Genomic DNA, 16,541 nt, shown 5'->3' on the forward strand with positions numbered 1-16,541 from the left:
GTGTTTCCACCGTGTGGGTCCACCTCCAGCAACGTTAAATGATGAAACTACCTGGAGAAAGAAACCTTTCAGTTAGCTTGTGAAGTGTTGTAACTTCCTTATCCTCTCTCACAACATTTGGACAATTGCACATTTTAAGCAGTGCCTGGTCTATTTTTAGCTTCCCCACTATGCAGAGAAGTGGCCGTTTCTTACAGCATTACAGAGGCTCCAGCATTAGGGTTGCTGTCCCCTTTCTGCCAGATGATGTCATGCCCCTGTTTCCTGGGTACCCAAAGTCCACGGGATGGAATCTGAACTCATGTAGCCTGTTTGTTTCCTCAGATGACTAGGAAGGGAACTGAACCTGGATTTCCTTGCATGATGGCTGTGCTACATTATCCCCAGGCTCCAAGATGTGACTTGAGTTAAAACAGCTGTGTGGCTTCTCCTTCCCTGGGCTGCCACTGCCCTGCACATGGGGATGCCTGCCCCATCCCAAGGGAATCCCTAAATGCATGACCTGCTCACTCTAGCAAGATCTGGAGTTGTGCTTCATCTCTTCCTTTTCACATCCCCTATGGCTATGTTCCCCCTTCCACTGGCCTCTGCCGACAGCCTGGCTGGGATTCAGTTCAAAGCCAAGATCCATTGAGATGTCCACAAGTACATGTGCTCTAGATTCCTTAAGCTTTCATCATGGCCAAGGGAAATATATTCAGGACAATCACTGGCACACAGAGAGTTAATCAGTCATCCTGAAGTAGACACATCAGTTGGGATTCATCACTGAAACAAAGGTGTTGTTGCTGCTTGGTGGTTTCCAGGTGTCTCTCCAGAAAGGATGATCCTGTGTAGGTCTTGTGTTGTATTTGCCAGTCTCATGTGCCTGTCCTGATTGCCTCTTTTGGGGTAACTTTATGAGTTCAAACGGCTCGTCATGTGTAGAAAATAAACACTAGTCCCGAGTTCAGCCACAGCCACTTTGTCCCAGTCCAGCAGCCCTGCTCTGGATCTGCTAGACAAATAGCAATGCCAGCATTTGGCATTTGGGGTCTTTGCTTCTATTTAGGCTAAGTGGCCCAAATCTGCTAGGAAGACAGCTGTGTCAGAAACAAAGAACTGGTCAGTTGCTCCCCTTCTAGACAGCCAAACTTGCATGAGTGTGCACCAAACACCATTTATCTCATTAGAATCTGTCTGGCCTTGTGATTCTTTCCTCCTCAGTTGCTGTTCCCAGCCACATCATTTCTCAGCAGACGTTGGTTCTGCCCACGGCATTTCTGTGCAAACACAGAGGCACAGCAAAACCCCGAAGGAAGCAAAATGTACTTGCATCCATGATATTATCTTTGGCTTGTACAACATAGCCCTACTCCAAACTCCACAGAGCTCCTCATGCTTTACTCTGGTCAAGGGGGGGGTGGGGGGGGAAGGGGCCACCAGCCTCTTGTGCCTGCAAGCCTTGGCCATTCATGATGCCTCTCCATCAAGCTTCTCATTCTGATTCTGTGAATATCTAATCTCATGCAAAGCTCATTTACAAGGTGATCAAACACATGAATAGGTGGTGTTACTTTGGGAAAGGTCCCTTGATGATGTTGTGTTTATCCTGGGAAGCAGCTTCCTGGATATTAATTAAGAATAATAATATGTGGGACCTGCCTTGTGTTAAAAATGCCTGACCCACAACCACACAGGGATAGCTGAGCCAAGAGATGTGCTGCTAAAAGAGGACATCCACTATATACCTTATCAATCTTCTCCTGTTGCAGCCCCTCCAGCCTACCACTGATGTTTTAAGGAAAAGGGTAACATTGCAAAAATGCACGGGGGATACACCTAAGGCTGCAGGATCTGAAGCTAGAGAAGACAAGAGAGCACCAGAAAGTGTGTGTCTAATCAGTCTAGGAGAAAGAGAGAGGGCTAAAGAGAGGTAAGAAGTGTTTCATGCATAACTGTTAGTTGCCTCCATCTTTGCTCCCCTTCTACTCTCCTGAAAAAAGCAATTAAGCCATTCTCCAGGATGTCAGTGTCACATCCCATGACAGCAGAAATCAGTCTCCAAAGTCAGCACTAGTGTACATGTCAGGAAAGTTCTTTCAGGGCCCTCACACAAGACTGCTTCTGACCTGAGCTCAAGTGTTGCAAACCTTAGTTGGGCAACAGCCAGCCAGCAGTACCTTGAGAGAGCATGGGTATTACCTCTCCTTTGTTGTGGCTTCCCTCTAGGAAGTGAGTTGCTCTGTACTGTTCCTCAAGGTCACTTAGCAGAGCTGTATGGACAACGAGCTCTTGGCCTTACTCTGGAAGCCGACATGGAACAAAGGATAATGAATGTGTCTTGACTTTCTGGCTTAAATGTTACTAGAAGTAATTTCCAGAGCTTCTGCAGAGGACTTAAAATAAAAGGCGTCTTTCGTCATTATGGTCTTCTTGGCACAATGTCACAAGGCCCAACAGCTCACATCAGGCATTACAACATACTTGGTTTCAAAATATTCTGGAATGGGCAAAGAATGGACCACTCAGCTGCACTGGATGGCTTCTAGAGGTAGTCAGGGCACTGAGGCCAAGGAAGCCCTCTCTTTAGGGGCTGTCTCTGAAACGACCAAGAGTTGTCAGAGACTCTGGCAGCCAGCTGGGTAAATGTCCCACATGGGTGGGATTTCTCATGCTGTACCACAAGCATTTCAGGGTGGTCTGGCCCAGAGATCAACTGAGCTGCTAGGAATGGTGGTTCCCAGCTCTCCTCTGCTTGGAAGTATTACAGGAATTATGAGACATCCCTCTTCAGCCCTTACACACGAAGGGGCTTCTAGGTCTGCCTTAGAAGACTGAATGCTGTTCCTTCCCTTAGTAAATTCTTTGGATGTCCTTCTTCTTTTCATCCTGGTGGAGTGGGGTTCTTCATCCCTTATGTGTCCCTCCTGCATCTTGCAAGTATGAGTTTTCATTGTAAAGCTTAGTCCCAACCAACTTGGTCCTTTTTGATGCAAACATGTTTCTTTTCTTTACAGCACTATTCGTTGTTAAGCTTGTGGCATTAATTGAAGTATTATTTACTGCTTTATTTCTGGTATAGTGTTTTTTCTTTAATAACACCAAAAGCTGAATTACTTTGGTTTTATTGAGAATAATTCACACTAACACCTCTGTGCATGTGATCGAGGGAATAGGGAAAAGGGAAGTGGCTGTTGACCACCCAGAGATTTTGGAGGGAGGCTCTATGCACGGGTTTCTCAAGCAGTGTGACTACTCAGAGATGTGCAAAACCCTCCTTAGAAAAAAAGCTCCTTCCTTCCCACAGCAGAGTTGGAGTGGGAAGGGGCCAGTGACCAATACTAACCCTTCCAGCTGTTAAGGAACAGTCATGACTTCTTCTCTAGAACAGCAACCACATGTGGTTGTGCTACTGCTGCAAGCACATTTAACTTCCTCAGTCTCGCTTCCATTCTCATGGTGCCTGCACACCAGGGTTCTCTGTAAAAAGTGCCTTTCACCCCTATTGCTGAGACCTCCTAGATGCCCTACCTGAATTCAGCCACCTCTCTCTGGCACATAGTGCTTCATTTCTACTTGACTGGAAACCATTATGATACTGGTATTATGAGTATTTACTGGCTGTTCTATAGAACTGCTTAGATTCCAATGCGAGAAGTGTTGCAGATGTTAAGTGTTACTTACTGAGGCAGGGCATAAAAAAGAGTCCTTAGGCCAGAGTTTAGCGTCCAGATTAAGAGAGCAGGCTGTTAAATAACTGAGTAGGGGAAAGTATCAAATGCAAAAGCAGAGACTTGGGAAGACAATGTAGAAATCTAAAATAGAACAAGTTTTAAGACCAAAGTTAGATTTTACTCACACCTGTATTGTTTGGTCAGAAAATACAGCTTGGAAATCAAATCCACAGGCTAGTTGGGTTTCTTCTTGCCTGACCTATTAAACTGCATAGTTATATATTTTGCACCTTCCATTAATAAGTATGTTGGTTGTCACTAACAACATCACAGTACTTATAAAGCCATGATGCAAAATATCAAGTTCTTAAATACATTTTCCATGAGAAAAGAGCTAACAAGTGGTCAGTGCAGAGAGACAAGGATCGTCCCTGTCATGGATACCTATGTTAGAAGAAAGTCTCTCTTGACTGGAGCAAGCCTAGATGACTGGAGTTAGGTTAGACAAACCATGTACATGCAGGATGTAAGCATATCTTTCAACACACATATACAATCTTATACACATGTTAAAGATGGAAGACAATCTTAAAAGACAGGAAATCTCACAATCCACTTTTGACCAAAGAATCTTCATTTGACTTCACTGTGCATGTCTACTATGATCAGGGTTTAAGTATAAGATCATAAAATATGCTTTTCAGCTGGACTTCTGGTTCACGTACTGTGCAGGAGAGGCTATGGAATCCCTCACTGCGGTACCTCAGTGGTACCAGAATGCTACTTAATTTCTAGATCACCCTTCTGGGGTAACATCACACCACCCTTTTACAAATCAGGGATTTCAGAAGTGTCATCTTCCCCAGCCTCGGTCTCCTGGGACATGTGTTTTCAGCATATGCAGATGGGTGTAGTCCTCTCAAGCATGGTACACCTTCAGTTGTAGCTTCTGGTAGTCATAGAATCACAGAATGGCAGGGGTTGGAAGGGACCTTTAGAGATCATCTCATCCAACCCCCCTGCAGAAGCAGGTTCACCTAGATCAGGTCACACAGGAACATGTCCAGGTGGGTTTTGAAGACCTCCAAGGAAGGAGCCTTCACACCCTCCCTGGGCAGCCTGTGCCAGGGCTCCCTCACCTCAACACTGACACAGTTTTTCCTTACATTTAAATGGAACTTTCTGTGTTCCAGCTTCATCCCATTACCCCTTGTCCTGTCACTGGATACAACAGAAAAAAGTGATGCCCCAACCTCCTGACACCCACCATTTAGATATCTGTAAATATTAATGAGATCCTCCCACAGTCTCCTCAGTGCTGAAATGCTTTTCTTAAGCAATGGCAACCATGAACCATTCTTCTTCTATAAACCCCTGTCTCATGTCTTACATCCTCTGTACTTCTGCAACAAATGAGGTATGAAGGGAAAGCACCAAGCACTCTCCTTCACTGTACAAACCTGATCATCCCCAAACCAGCCTTTCCATACAGACAATGAAACAGAATTCCAGTGGTAAAAAACACGCAGGCATCCATGTACATGTACTACAAGACCCCACCATAATGCTTTTTCACAGGGGGGTGGGTAAAAACAATTTTACTACTAGCATTGCCTGGCTTTTCTAGATTTGACTCTGCAACCTTAGCAAGGCTTTTAAAAATCATTTTGTCTGCAATGTCCTTGGGTTTTTAGAAAAGCAAATGAGAACAAAACCAGAAGTTCTGTCATGAGGCAGTACATGACTATTTCCATGGCATCAGAGTTGGTTTGGAACCTCTAAAGCAACAGACCTCTTCCTGCTGACTCCTGCCAAAATGACAAAGAGCATGTTTTCTTCCTCCATAGTGCAATACTATATTAGGTCAGACATTGGTTTTCGCAGAGACTTGCAGGAAGCAGAATAGCATCACATACACATACCAAGGGTTCTGTAGAGACATAGGTGTCACTGGTTAGCAGAACACTCTTTCTGCTTGTTCCTTCCCACTTTGATCCTTTCTGTCTCGTCTCTTTCAGCATGTGGGTTTTTTTCCTCAGTCTCTGGCTCCAGGTACTAATCCCATTTTCTTTGCCTGTACTACCTCTCATTTTATCCTCTGTTCTGTCAGCCCTGTGAGTTCATTTGATTTCGAAGCTACCAGTCAACTCATCACTTCTTTGGCTAACCCTCCAATCTTCTCACGTGTCCAGCCTGGATCTTCCAGGCTCACACTTCCAATTCCTGATTATTTCTCCTACTTGCCATCCCCAAAACATTTATATGAAAAAGATACAAACAAGCACTTACGACATCTAGGTGTTATTCAAAATGCATAAATGGAAAGGCATCATTCTTGTTCTGGGAGACGTACTTATTTGAAGCTGACATCTAAGGCAAAAGGTTCACCACCGTCGTGCTCACGCTGGGTTCGCCTGGGACGATGCTGCCCTCTGCTGGAAGTGGCTAGTTCCATCACTGGCACTTTTTAGTCTGTATTTTCCTGCAATTAGTTTGCCTTCAGCACTTTTCAGTACAAGTGCAGTTTTAGCACGAATCACGTCTACTTTGCAGCACTGGTTTTAGTGAAAGATGATTGGTATCCTTCTGTCTGATTTGGCTTCCTTGGTACTCAAATCCTAAGACAGAATAAAATTAGGAGAAGAAAGGGAGACAAAGGACAGGGAACATATCTGACCATCCAGGTGTTTCTGTTGTGTTTGCCAGACCTTAGTTCTGCAAGTGCCATCTCTCGTGAGAGAGGTCTCCCCTAGTCCATGCCCCTTTGACCAAACATCCCAACTATGAGAGGCTCCAGGCATCTTTCTGTAGCTCCTTTTCCTTAGATGCACCGCTAAGGAAAGGTCTGCATGAAATTTGCAGACAATCAAGGTCTCAACTGGTCTAATTAAAACAGAATGTACTAAGAATGTATAGGAAAACTAGAGTGGACTGACAGGACTTGTCTGAGTAACTAATTCAGTTTACTCAGCAAATGTCAGGCCAGGGAAGTACATCTTGGATTCATTACAAAGGAAGCAATATCTTACTTGTCCTCGACTCCTATCCTCAGGCAGCTGTCAGCAAGACAATCTCTTCCTTCCTCTCCTTTCTGATCTTCTTGACTACACTGTCTCAGAGGCACAGCCTCTAGTGTCCAACGTTTCTTGTCCCTACTGCTCCCACAAACACCATTCCTTTATAGCCTGTGACCACTTTTGATGTTCAAGTTGTGACAGATTTCATTACCTTATAACACAGGCTGGTCGCAGTTATATTTCAATGATGAAATGTCTGCACCATCTGGGATAAGAGTCTCTCTTCTCTCTACAGTGGTTAACACCTTCTAACATGACCCTCATCCCTGCCCCCTCCAGCTAACTCTGGAGTTATATTTCCCAATTTCCTTTCTTAGAACTTGGCATTTCAAAAGCCTCTTTGATCTTGCCATCACCTCGCAGTGCCTGAAGAGTAAAGATGTGTATACCGTGGTTTGCATGTCAGTCTCCCCTCATTCAAGGTGTTGGACTGGCTGGGCTGATTTGTCCACAAAGCAACAAGACCAGTATTTTTGTAGTGGTTTATTGTTAATACTTCTCCTCCGTAACACTGCCAAACTAAAGTGCATTCATCCTAGTGGCTAGGGGCTTAACTGCCTCTTGGTCCATGGACTTCTGTTTCTGAACTGTGTTTAATTCTGTATTTCTCATATCTAATGTCTTTGATTCCTATTTGACCTGAATTGTCAGCAAAGCAAAAGAAGATTCAATCTGTGGAGTGATAAGTGAAACAAAAGGACAATATCCCACTTGTGTCTCCTTATTTATGGGAGAGGTGGGCGTGCAGGATCAGAAAAGCCTCACCTACAAAGAGCAAGTCTGGTGGAAGTTTGGATTACAAAATGAAACCATGTGTTTGCATAGAAATGATGTCCTACTAATTAGCTGGTAATACCCCAATCCCCTAAAAGTGTAAATGGTGTTAATTTTGCCCTTCCACTGCTATGCAGCAACAAAAGGCAGTATTTTACTCCACAGAAGCCCGGGACAATTTCAAGGAATAAAGATTTCATTATAGGACAATCTTCAATATCTGTAACTCTCTTTCCCTGGCTCCAGATCTAGTACTTTCCTTCTGACGTTGTCTATAACATAAGCACTTCCCAATCCCCAAAGGCCATGAACACAGAAAAGACTCTTCTTTTGCCATATTATGTTGCACACTCATAAACAGCTGCTGTTTCTGAGCTGTTATCATACAGCTTAACATGACTGCCAGAAAGATCCTCTTAGAAAATTACAAGTATTTCCCTTTAGCTCATCCCTTTCACCACCCATCTCACATTTCAGAAACAGTTATTACTAAGCAGCTATGTGCTTGTTCTGCCATTGAGATGCTACTGACACAGCTAAATCCTAACAGTGAGTAACACTGGTACATGTAGATACCAGACACACCTGGATTTCAGGAGAGAACTGGGATCCCTTGGTACTTGTGATGTCAAATAGTGTCAGTGACATTATTATCATCATCATTTCACCAGATGATGATGGCTTTTGGAACAAAAAGTCATGCTAAAAGGATCAGCGCCCATTTGCCAAGATGGGTAGTGGAATCTCCTCTGGAGACATTTAAAACCCAGTTAAATGAGTTCCTGAGTGACCTACTCTAGGTGGTCCTGTTCTGGCAGGGGGGGTTGGACTGGGTGATCCTTCGAGGTTCCTTCCAGCTCTGAAAAAATCTGTGGTTCTGTGAAAAGAGTGTTGAAAAGATACTAAGTTACCAGCAAAATCGGTTTCATATTTGAAATGGAAACATTATTTTTTAAAAAAGAGAAATTTGGGAGTGCTCATTCCTTTAGAATTTTTGCCAATTTACGCTGGAAGGGGTGAAAAAGTGTTAAGGTTAAAATAAAACCACCCTTTCCATTTTTCAGTGGACCTGGCTTATTTTCTATGCAGGTTATTGGTTCACGAAAAAGTTTTAATAGTTGCCTTTTGGACTCATTTTTGAGCTGGACTTGCAGTTCTGTGCTGCAAACCTTTCCTGCACAGCCCCAACGCCTCTGATGGGTACGTGCCATCAGTCCCACGGGTGTCTGCGGGTCACCACAGCCCCGCTTGGGACCAACGCAAGGGAGTACAAAATAAAAGTGGCCATAAGGCGGAATCTGGACTCCGACGGACTTGTTTGCAGCCCCGGGAGGCGGTGTCGGAAAAGCCCCGGGGCTTGGCACGACACCTCAGCCGCGGCGCCGGCACATCCCTCCCTGGCCGCTTTCTCGCCTTTCCTAACGGTTCTGTGGGCACGGAGCGCCCCAGGCGCTCCAGCGGCCGCTGCCCTGCGCGCTCCCGAAGCGCACCTGCCGCCTGAGGGCTGCTGCTGAGGCTGTTTGCCAGCGCCGGGCTCCAGCGGCCGCTGCCCTGCTCGCTCCCGAAGCGCACCTGCCGCCTGAGGGCTGCTGCTGAGGCTGTCTGACAGCGCCGGGCTCCAGCGGCCGCTGCCCTGCGCGCTCCCGAAGCGCGCCTGCCGCCTGAGGGCTGCTACTAAGGCTCTTTGCCAGGGCCGGCTCCGCTGCCCTGCGCGCTCCCGAAGCGCACCTGCCGCCTGAGCGCTGCTGCTAAGGCTGTCTGACAGCGCCTACTCCGCTGCCCTGCGCGCTCCCGAAGCGCACCTGCCGCCTGAGCGCTGCTGCTGAGGCTGTCTGACAGCGCCGGGCTCCAGCGCCTGCTGCCCTGCGCGCTCCCGAAGCGCACCTGCCGCCTGAGCGCTGCTGCTAAGGCTCTTTGCCAGCGCCGGGCTCCGCCTCCGCTGCCCTGCGAGCTCCCGCGGAACTGACCGGTTCCCCCGCTCCGCCGGACACCGGCGTCCCGCCCGCTGCCTCCCCGCTACGGCCATAGGTGCGAGGCTCCGCGGGGTGGGTCGCTGCGGGCAGCAGCCGACTCGCCATCCCCGGCGCTGAGCCCCCCACGTCCCAGCTAGCCATGGCGAGGCTGGGAAAAGCCATGACTTTCCCAGGGAAGGAAGAACCTTTCCCCTGACCTCCATGAGAGGGGGCTCCAGCTCTTCTCGTGGCTCGGACTCCCCGCTGCTGCCTCCACCCTGCAGCCCGGAGTGACCGGGCATCTGCTGCTGAGGCTGAAGCCTTGGGACGGGATGATAGGCGGGAGAGTTAGAGTGAAATTTCATTAGGCGGCACCTGGCTAATTGGAGGAAGAGGGGAGCGGAAAGAGCGGAAGGTTTCCCCTTCCCCATCACTAGCGAGGAAATTGCTGGTCTTTGTGCAGCTGGTACCGGGACAGGAGTGGTGACTGGGCAGACTGGGGGTGAACAGTGGCAGGAGCCCCTAGCCCGCTTCGGGATAGAGACACTTCTCAGGGACAAGAAGTTGAGCAGTTTCCCCTTCAGAAGGAGCAAAACTAGTGGTAGGAACCGCTGTCTGCAAGGAAGCCACAATGAGGTGTTGAGGGATGGACGGATACAGTGAGAACACAGGGTGGCTGGGCTTGCCTCGGGCACAGGGCTGGGGAAGGAGGCAGGGACAGCCCTTACGGGTCTTGTCAGCATGGCCACTCATCTGAGGGCTACTCGGGATGCTGGGCTTCATACAGGAGGCCCAGAGAGCTCTCAAATGGATGTCACTGAGGAGACGTGACATATTCCAAATCAGGGCAATTGTCTCAGACGGTTGTGATCCCAGGTGGAAAAGGGACGTGCTGGTTACAGTTCCCGCATGTTTCAAAATATTTAGGCTTCTGCAGTAGATTTAAAACTGGAGCAAAAGCTGTCATGGAAAAGGCTTACTGCTGATCTCTCATCTTCTGCTTCCATCGTCAGAGGGAAAAAGCTAAAAATGACATTTGATCTAGATTACAAAAATAACAAGAAGATAAAGTAGCCATGAGAAAGCAGAGCTTGTGTGTCCCTCTGCTCGCAGAGTGCAACAGACCTAGGAACGAAATGGCTGCAGCCTTTGCACATCAGCAGTGGTGATGGAAAAGTGAGGAAAATGCACACGATGCTCTGCTCCCCAGCCTGATGCCAGCCATCCTCCTCTGCAGCTCTAAGGAACTGGGGTGTTTTCACTACAACTTGTGGGTGTTTGCATTTGTAACTTACTGAACAATGTGCAATTCTTAGCATTTTGTCAGACTATTTTTAGGTGTTAACCCTAATATGCAGTTTACAAGTATTGTAAGGGTTTGGATATTGCAGGTTTGCATTTCTTTTTATGATGTGTAATGGGGAAAGTGTGTGGTTAATAGCAATTTGGGGCTATTGTGTCTCACCAAAGACGTCAGCTCCAGTCCTGTTGCTTCTAGGTTGAGGGGAGAGGCTTGAATCTACACTGGGCATGGCAGTTGTCTTAACAGAAAGCTCCGAGTCTGTGGCTCTCTTCCAGCCCTTATCTGTGTTTTGAAAGTACACCTGATATTATAGGCAATAACATTTAAAATTATAAGTAACCCTGAGATACTGAATAACTGAAGGACAGGTAAAGTCACACTTGAGGGGAAACCGTCCACATTTATTTCCTGTTTTCTCACAGCTCTGTTGTAGATGAAATGTTCTAAAGATGTGAGGCAAGGTTTGCAGAGAGAGTTAACATATTTTATCGAGTCAGCTTATATAGTTGGAAAAATCCATCCATGCTCTTGGGCACATAAGCACTTCTTCAGAGAGCTTGCCTGTTTTTTTTCCAGGTATATCCTGTTTTCCCACATTCAGCTGAATGTCTGAATTTCCAGGTGTCTGCATTTGTCAAAGCCTTTCAAGGCCTTTCTCAGAGCCTGTTTTAGAAATCCTCTGATTTAGATCTGAAATTCCTTTCAACTTGGTTTTTAAAGCTAGATATATGCATAAGCTGTGTTGTGATTGCATCCCTAAAGTGTGTGTGTGTGTACCCTTAAATGGCAATATAAATAACCAAAATGAAAAGAGAAATATACGAACCCAAAACTTCCAACGAAACAAGGCTGGTTATCGAAATATTTAAGAATACAGAAGATCTCTCAATGTATAGTGCAGGAAGCGGGAATGTTTTGTGTTGCGCAGATGATTTAGGATGTGCCACTTTCCAGTCACTTTCCAGTAAGAAACTTCCCAGTGCTACTTACTTCCTACTTACTTCCCACTTCCCAGTACTAACCATCAGAGGGCACTCCTGATCCTGCGAAGAAATAGTGTGGTTTGCTAGAACAATAGCAAACAGTCAGACTTTCCTAATCTGGAAACTTGCTTTACATGATTTATATCCCATTGGCATCTGGATTATGAGTCAACAGATGATAAAGTCAGATATTTATGACACCTCCATTTACCACCCTTTACAGTGCAGTGCTAAATACCGTGTAACTGATGCACTTGATTTAAAAGTCACTTGCAGCAAAGCAGTTCTAGTGATTTCTTCACAATTTTAATATAGTGCTTGGCTCAGTCTGTGAAGGAAGTTTGCTAAAAGAAATCATTAACAATAGAGTCTGTGTTTCTTTAGCAATGTCCTTAGCGTCCATATAAGAGTGTTAGTCCGGGTCAAGGTGCTGTGTCTGGTATAGTATGGTATGTTCTTACTAACATTCACCTAGGAGCAGCTTGTTTGGGCTGTATGTGAGAGGAGAGACTGTCAGATAGGTTAGGTGTGTGCTTAGCAGAGAAGTGTGGTAAGATTTAATATTTCCTTTCATATGGTCACCCATCCTGCAAATTTTGCCTTATATGTCCTGTTGTAGGACTCTTTTTTTTCCCCCTTGTGAGAAGCATTCTTCTAGGATGCATTTCTTTTTCTTTCAAATGCCCTTCTGTCCTGGGTTTGAAAGGGAACACTTTTTTTTCTGCTTGCAAAAACTTGAAAGCAGCGCAATGTCTGAGTTTATAACAGAATGCTCACAAAGCCAACAAATCAACTACCAAAATTACCACAAGTTTTCATTTTTTCCTCCTTGAGAAGCTTTACGTGTTGCTTACTAATGTTCTACAAGCCCTGATGGCAACCCCTGACATGCATGGAAAGTGGGAGGAACCTGCCATACCTTTTTCTTTCCTCCCCCAGCCTCAGCCCCACAGAGTATTAGCATGTTTATTCCTTGAGGACAGTCAATCTGCATGCAATTGGCTATAGACTCTCCCCTTGTAACAGTGTCAATACTACATAGAGGGATATGCAAGAAGCAAGAAGGTGTTCAAGTGGAGGACACAGTCCTGCTTACATGTATGATCCCAGGGACAGGACTCTTGTTCGGTCTCTGGTCTGAGCTCTGTATTCATCCCAGTGTTCCCACCTGTGTTTTATCTGACACTGATGCTTGAACTCATCAAAAGATTCCCATCTTAATGGGTAGCTCCTGTTGCATGGGGTTTTTTTTGGAGGAGATAGGTTTGAAACGTGTTCAGAGATCTGTTGTGCCATTCTGTTTAGCTCCAGTACTCTGCTGTTTGAGCTTCAACACCTTTCTGGTTTCAATAGTGTTGAAATGGCTCCATGTTATTGTGATGGTACAAACTGGATTGAATGTCTAGCTTGACTCAAAATCCCAAATCAATGAGTCTCCAGAAGAATTCTCAAGAGAATTTGCTGGCTTTTGCCACTGCTGCCCTGTGTTAGCTAATGGCTAGAAAGCTAAAATACATAGGCAGTTTCAGAGATAGTTTTAAAGTTGCCTGGAGTTCAAGAGGTGAAGTTGTCTCCTTCATATGTTCATAGCAGGCTTAATAAATTAGATTTGACTTCTCTAGAATTTGTCTGCATGCTAAGGCAACAGGCAAATGACACAAAAGAGGTCTGATTACTTGTTACTGTGTCTCATATAATGACAGAAATACTCAATATGAGCCTAGAGTTGTTTTTTTGTCTTCTTTCCTCGATATAACTTACTGTTGAGTACTTGGGGTTTTAGGAAGTACTGCTATTGAGTCTGCTCTCTGTTGACAGTGTAGACTCGGAAATGCTTTCAACTAGGCCATTTCATCTAGAACTTGTCTGTAGCTTGTTAAAATGTCTTCATTGGTAGAAGAGAATACCAAAACAAAATGTGGCTTGGGAGAACTGAAGGAAGGACATGTCAAAGGTTGCTATCTGTTCAGCAGGTCAGATGTTTCCAAGCTGGGAACAAGAAACATTTTTAATAGCCTGACACAGTCTTGGGGAGCTGCCTGAAGAGTGTTTTTGTATATGCTGCACTCAGAAAGGTTTACTAGAAGCTTGAAGGCACAGATAGCCCCTGGGCTGGGTGAATTTTGGGCTGGATCAAGGATACATGATGGCTAAGGTGAGCCGAGCCAAGCAGTCATTACCTGTTGGCAGGATACTTGAGCTCTTTGCTTCAGGCCATGGTCAGGTGCTTACAATCCCATCTCAGCCCCCTCTGCCTGGCCATTGGGGAACCTGGCATCTCTTGATGGCTTCTGGAGAGCAACCCAGAGATTCTAAACAAGACACTGGGCAGGGAGATACCTAAAGGAATAGGGAAGAGGAGTTGGTTTTGGTCAATAGCAAACATGAACTGATTGTCCCTATGTGTGGAGAACTGAGATTTGGATGGAATTGAAGCCCTTAGAATATGGTTCTTACGTTCAGTAGTTGTCTCTCCCACATCAAGGAGGGAAGTACATAGCTGAATTGTGCATGAAGGGGCCAAAACCAGTCATGCTACTCCTTGATAGGGTTAATACCCAACATATCTCAAGATCCAAGTGGTCAGGGGCCAGGAATTGACGTGGATCATTAAGCTTTGTGTCATTAGGAAAGCACAGCCCTCCTGTTTTGACAATTTGACAATCAATCGTAATCTTCCCTGAGAAGGACAGTACAACAGGTGTTTTGTGGTTCAGACTTACAGATTACTACATATTTGTTTTTGCCTTTTTTTTTTTGCCACCCCTGGGAAATTATGACAGAGAGCAACTGTAATTACTTGGCTGGAAAATAACTTTAAAATTCTGGTGTTGACTGTCCATTTCAAAAGTATTTCTCTTATCAGTGTCTGCTTTTTTCCCCGTATTTTACTCACACTTTCACAAGATTTATTAAATGCCTGCCTGCTGGAAAGAGTTCTGCAGGGATTTCTGCTCCTCTTAAATCAAGGGCAGCAGTCACAGGACTTACACTGCATCTGATCACAGGACTGGTTTTTATATTTCCTTGAAACGATCCATTCAAGGGGGAAAATGTTCCAGGAATAAGGAGATTGTTTGAAATTCAGAGATAAAGTGCAGCTGAAAATGGACTTCAAGGAAGAGATTTAGGGGTGGTGATGGCTGCCACTGTAGCCCCCTCAATCTGCTACCCTCTGCGGCCTCCAGAGCAGAGAGAGCAGAAGAGAGGTTTGGGGGGCCCCCCTGGTTCCTGCCATCTCAGTGCACCTCTGGGATGGGTTGCAAGGCACACAGTGGGGTGCTAGTGTCTGACTGCCTCAGCTGAGCCTGGCAGAGCTGATCCATAGAACCCACAGAGGGTAAAGGGGTTGTTGAATGACAATCTTTGGATCAACCCTGATAAAGCTGAGATCATCCTGTTCCTCACGACTACAGAAGTGACACCTGAGGTTGGTTAAAGAGATGCTGGAGAGGACCTCGTGGAGGGCTACCAAGGTGATGAGAGGCCTGGAGTACATGCTTTTTAGGGAAGCATGAAGGGAGCTGTGCTTGTAGAGCCTGGTGAGGAGGTAGCTATGGAGCAGCCTAATAGCCTGCAACTGCTTGAAGGGAAACTATGGAGATGACAAAGCCAAACCCTTCTCCATAGTTTCAAGAGGCAAAAGAGGAGCCAAAGCATCAACTTGTGGCTTTGGAGGTTAGAATGGAAGTTAGGAAAAACTTTTGCCTTTGGAGGGTAGTGCAGGATTGGAATAGACTACCCAGAGCGGAGGTGAAATATCTATCCCTGAAGGTTTTTGGGACTTGACTAAACAAAACCATGACTGACTTGCTCTGGTCTTGCAGGCAGGCAGGCAGTTGGACTATACGACCTCCAAAACACCTCCCAACATCGACACTTCAGTGATTGTGAAAAATGTAAAAGATTTTACTCAAGTTTGACTTTAAAATAACATCATTTTCCAGCAACTTAGTGATTTCCTTGATTAAAAAGGATAGTCAAAAGTGCTCACAGCAAATCCCCAACACTGCTTCTCAGTGTTTTAAACAATGCTAGCACACTTGGAGGCTTTGCTTAACAATTATTTTCTTTCCCAATAGTCTTTCAAAAGTGAAGTTTGGTCATTTACCTCGCACAACATAAAGAACTCCTTTTCATACCGCTGAATAAGCACTGCAGTTGATTAGGTACATCTCCTTATCCAGTATGAATAGCTGCTGCACACGTATGTGTGTGCGTGTGTGTATATATAGGATATCTCTGAAAAGGATAAACGCAAACATTTTTTCACTCAGCAGACTGCTAGCTCTCAGTTGTCACCTCATAACTATAAATAATAGCTTTGGAGCTAGGTATATTTCAGACAGAGGCACAGAAAGAGCGAGCAAATAGAGGGTTGTGTTTTTTTTCTCCCCCCCCCCCACAATATCGTTGGCACACCATTGTTCCGCTGTGGTCAGTGGTAGGATGTGCAAACAGTATTTCGGATTCCACAGGAACCTGTTTTGTATTTCTGCTAGGCCAGCATCACGTGTTGGGATGGGAATGATAACCAGCAGCTTGCTCGGGCAGCTTGCTTGCTTCCCTTCTCAAGAAGGGAAGAGGTGCTCTTCCATAGTTAATAAAGCGGCAGGAACTTGAAATGGAATCGGGCTGAGATGTATGTTTTTAGAACTTGAATTTGCCTACGTCAGCTAACTCTTGTCATGGCGAAAGTGCAAAGAGGAATGTGGGAAAGCTTTCACCAGGTTGTCTGAAAAAACAAAGCGAGAAAAGGAGCAAATTTTGACCAGAAATTGAACGTTAGCCACTTC

The sequence above is a fragment of the Colius striatus genome, chromosome 2, assembly GCF_028858725.1.
Source record: "Colius striatus isolate bColStr4 chromosome 2, bColStr4.1.hap1, whole genome shotgun sequence".
Lineage (NCBI taxonomy): Eukaryota > Metazoa > Chordata > Aves > Coliiformes > Coliidae > Colius > Colius striatus.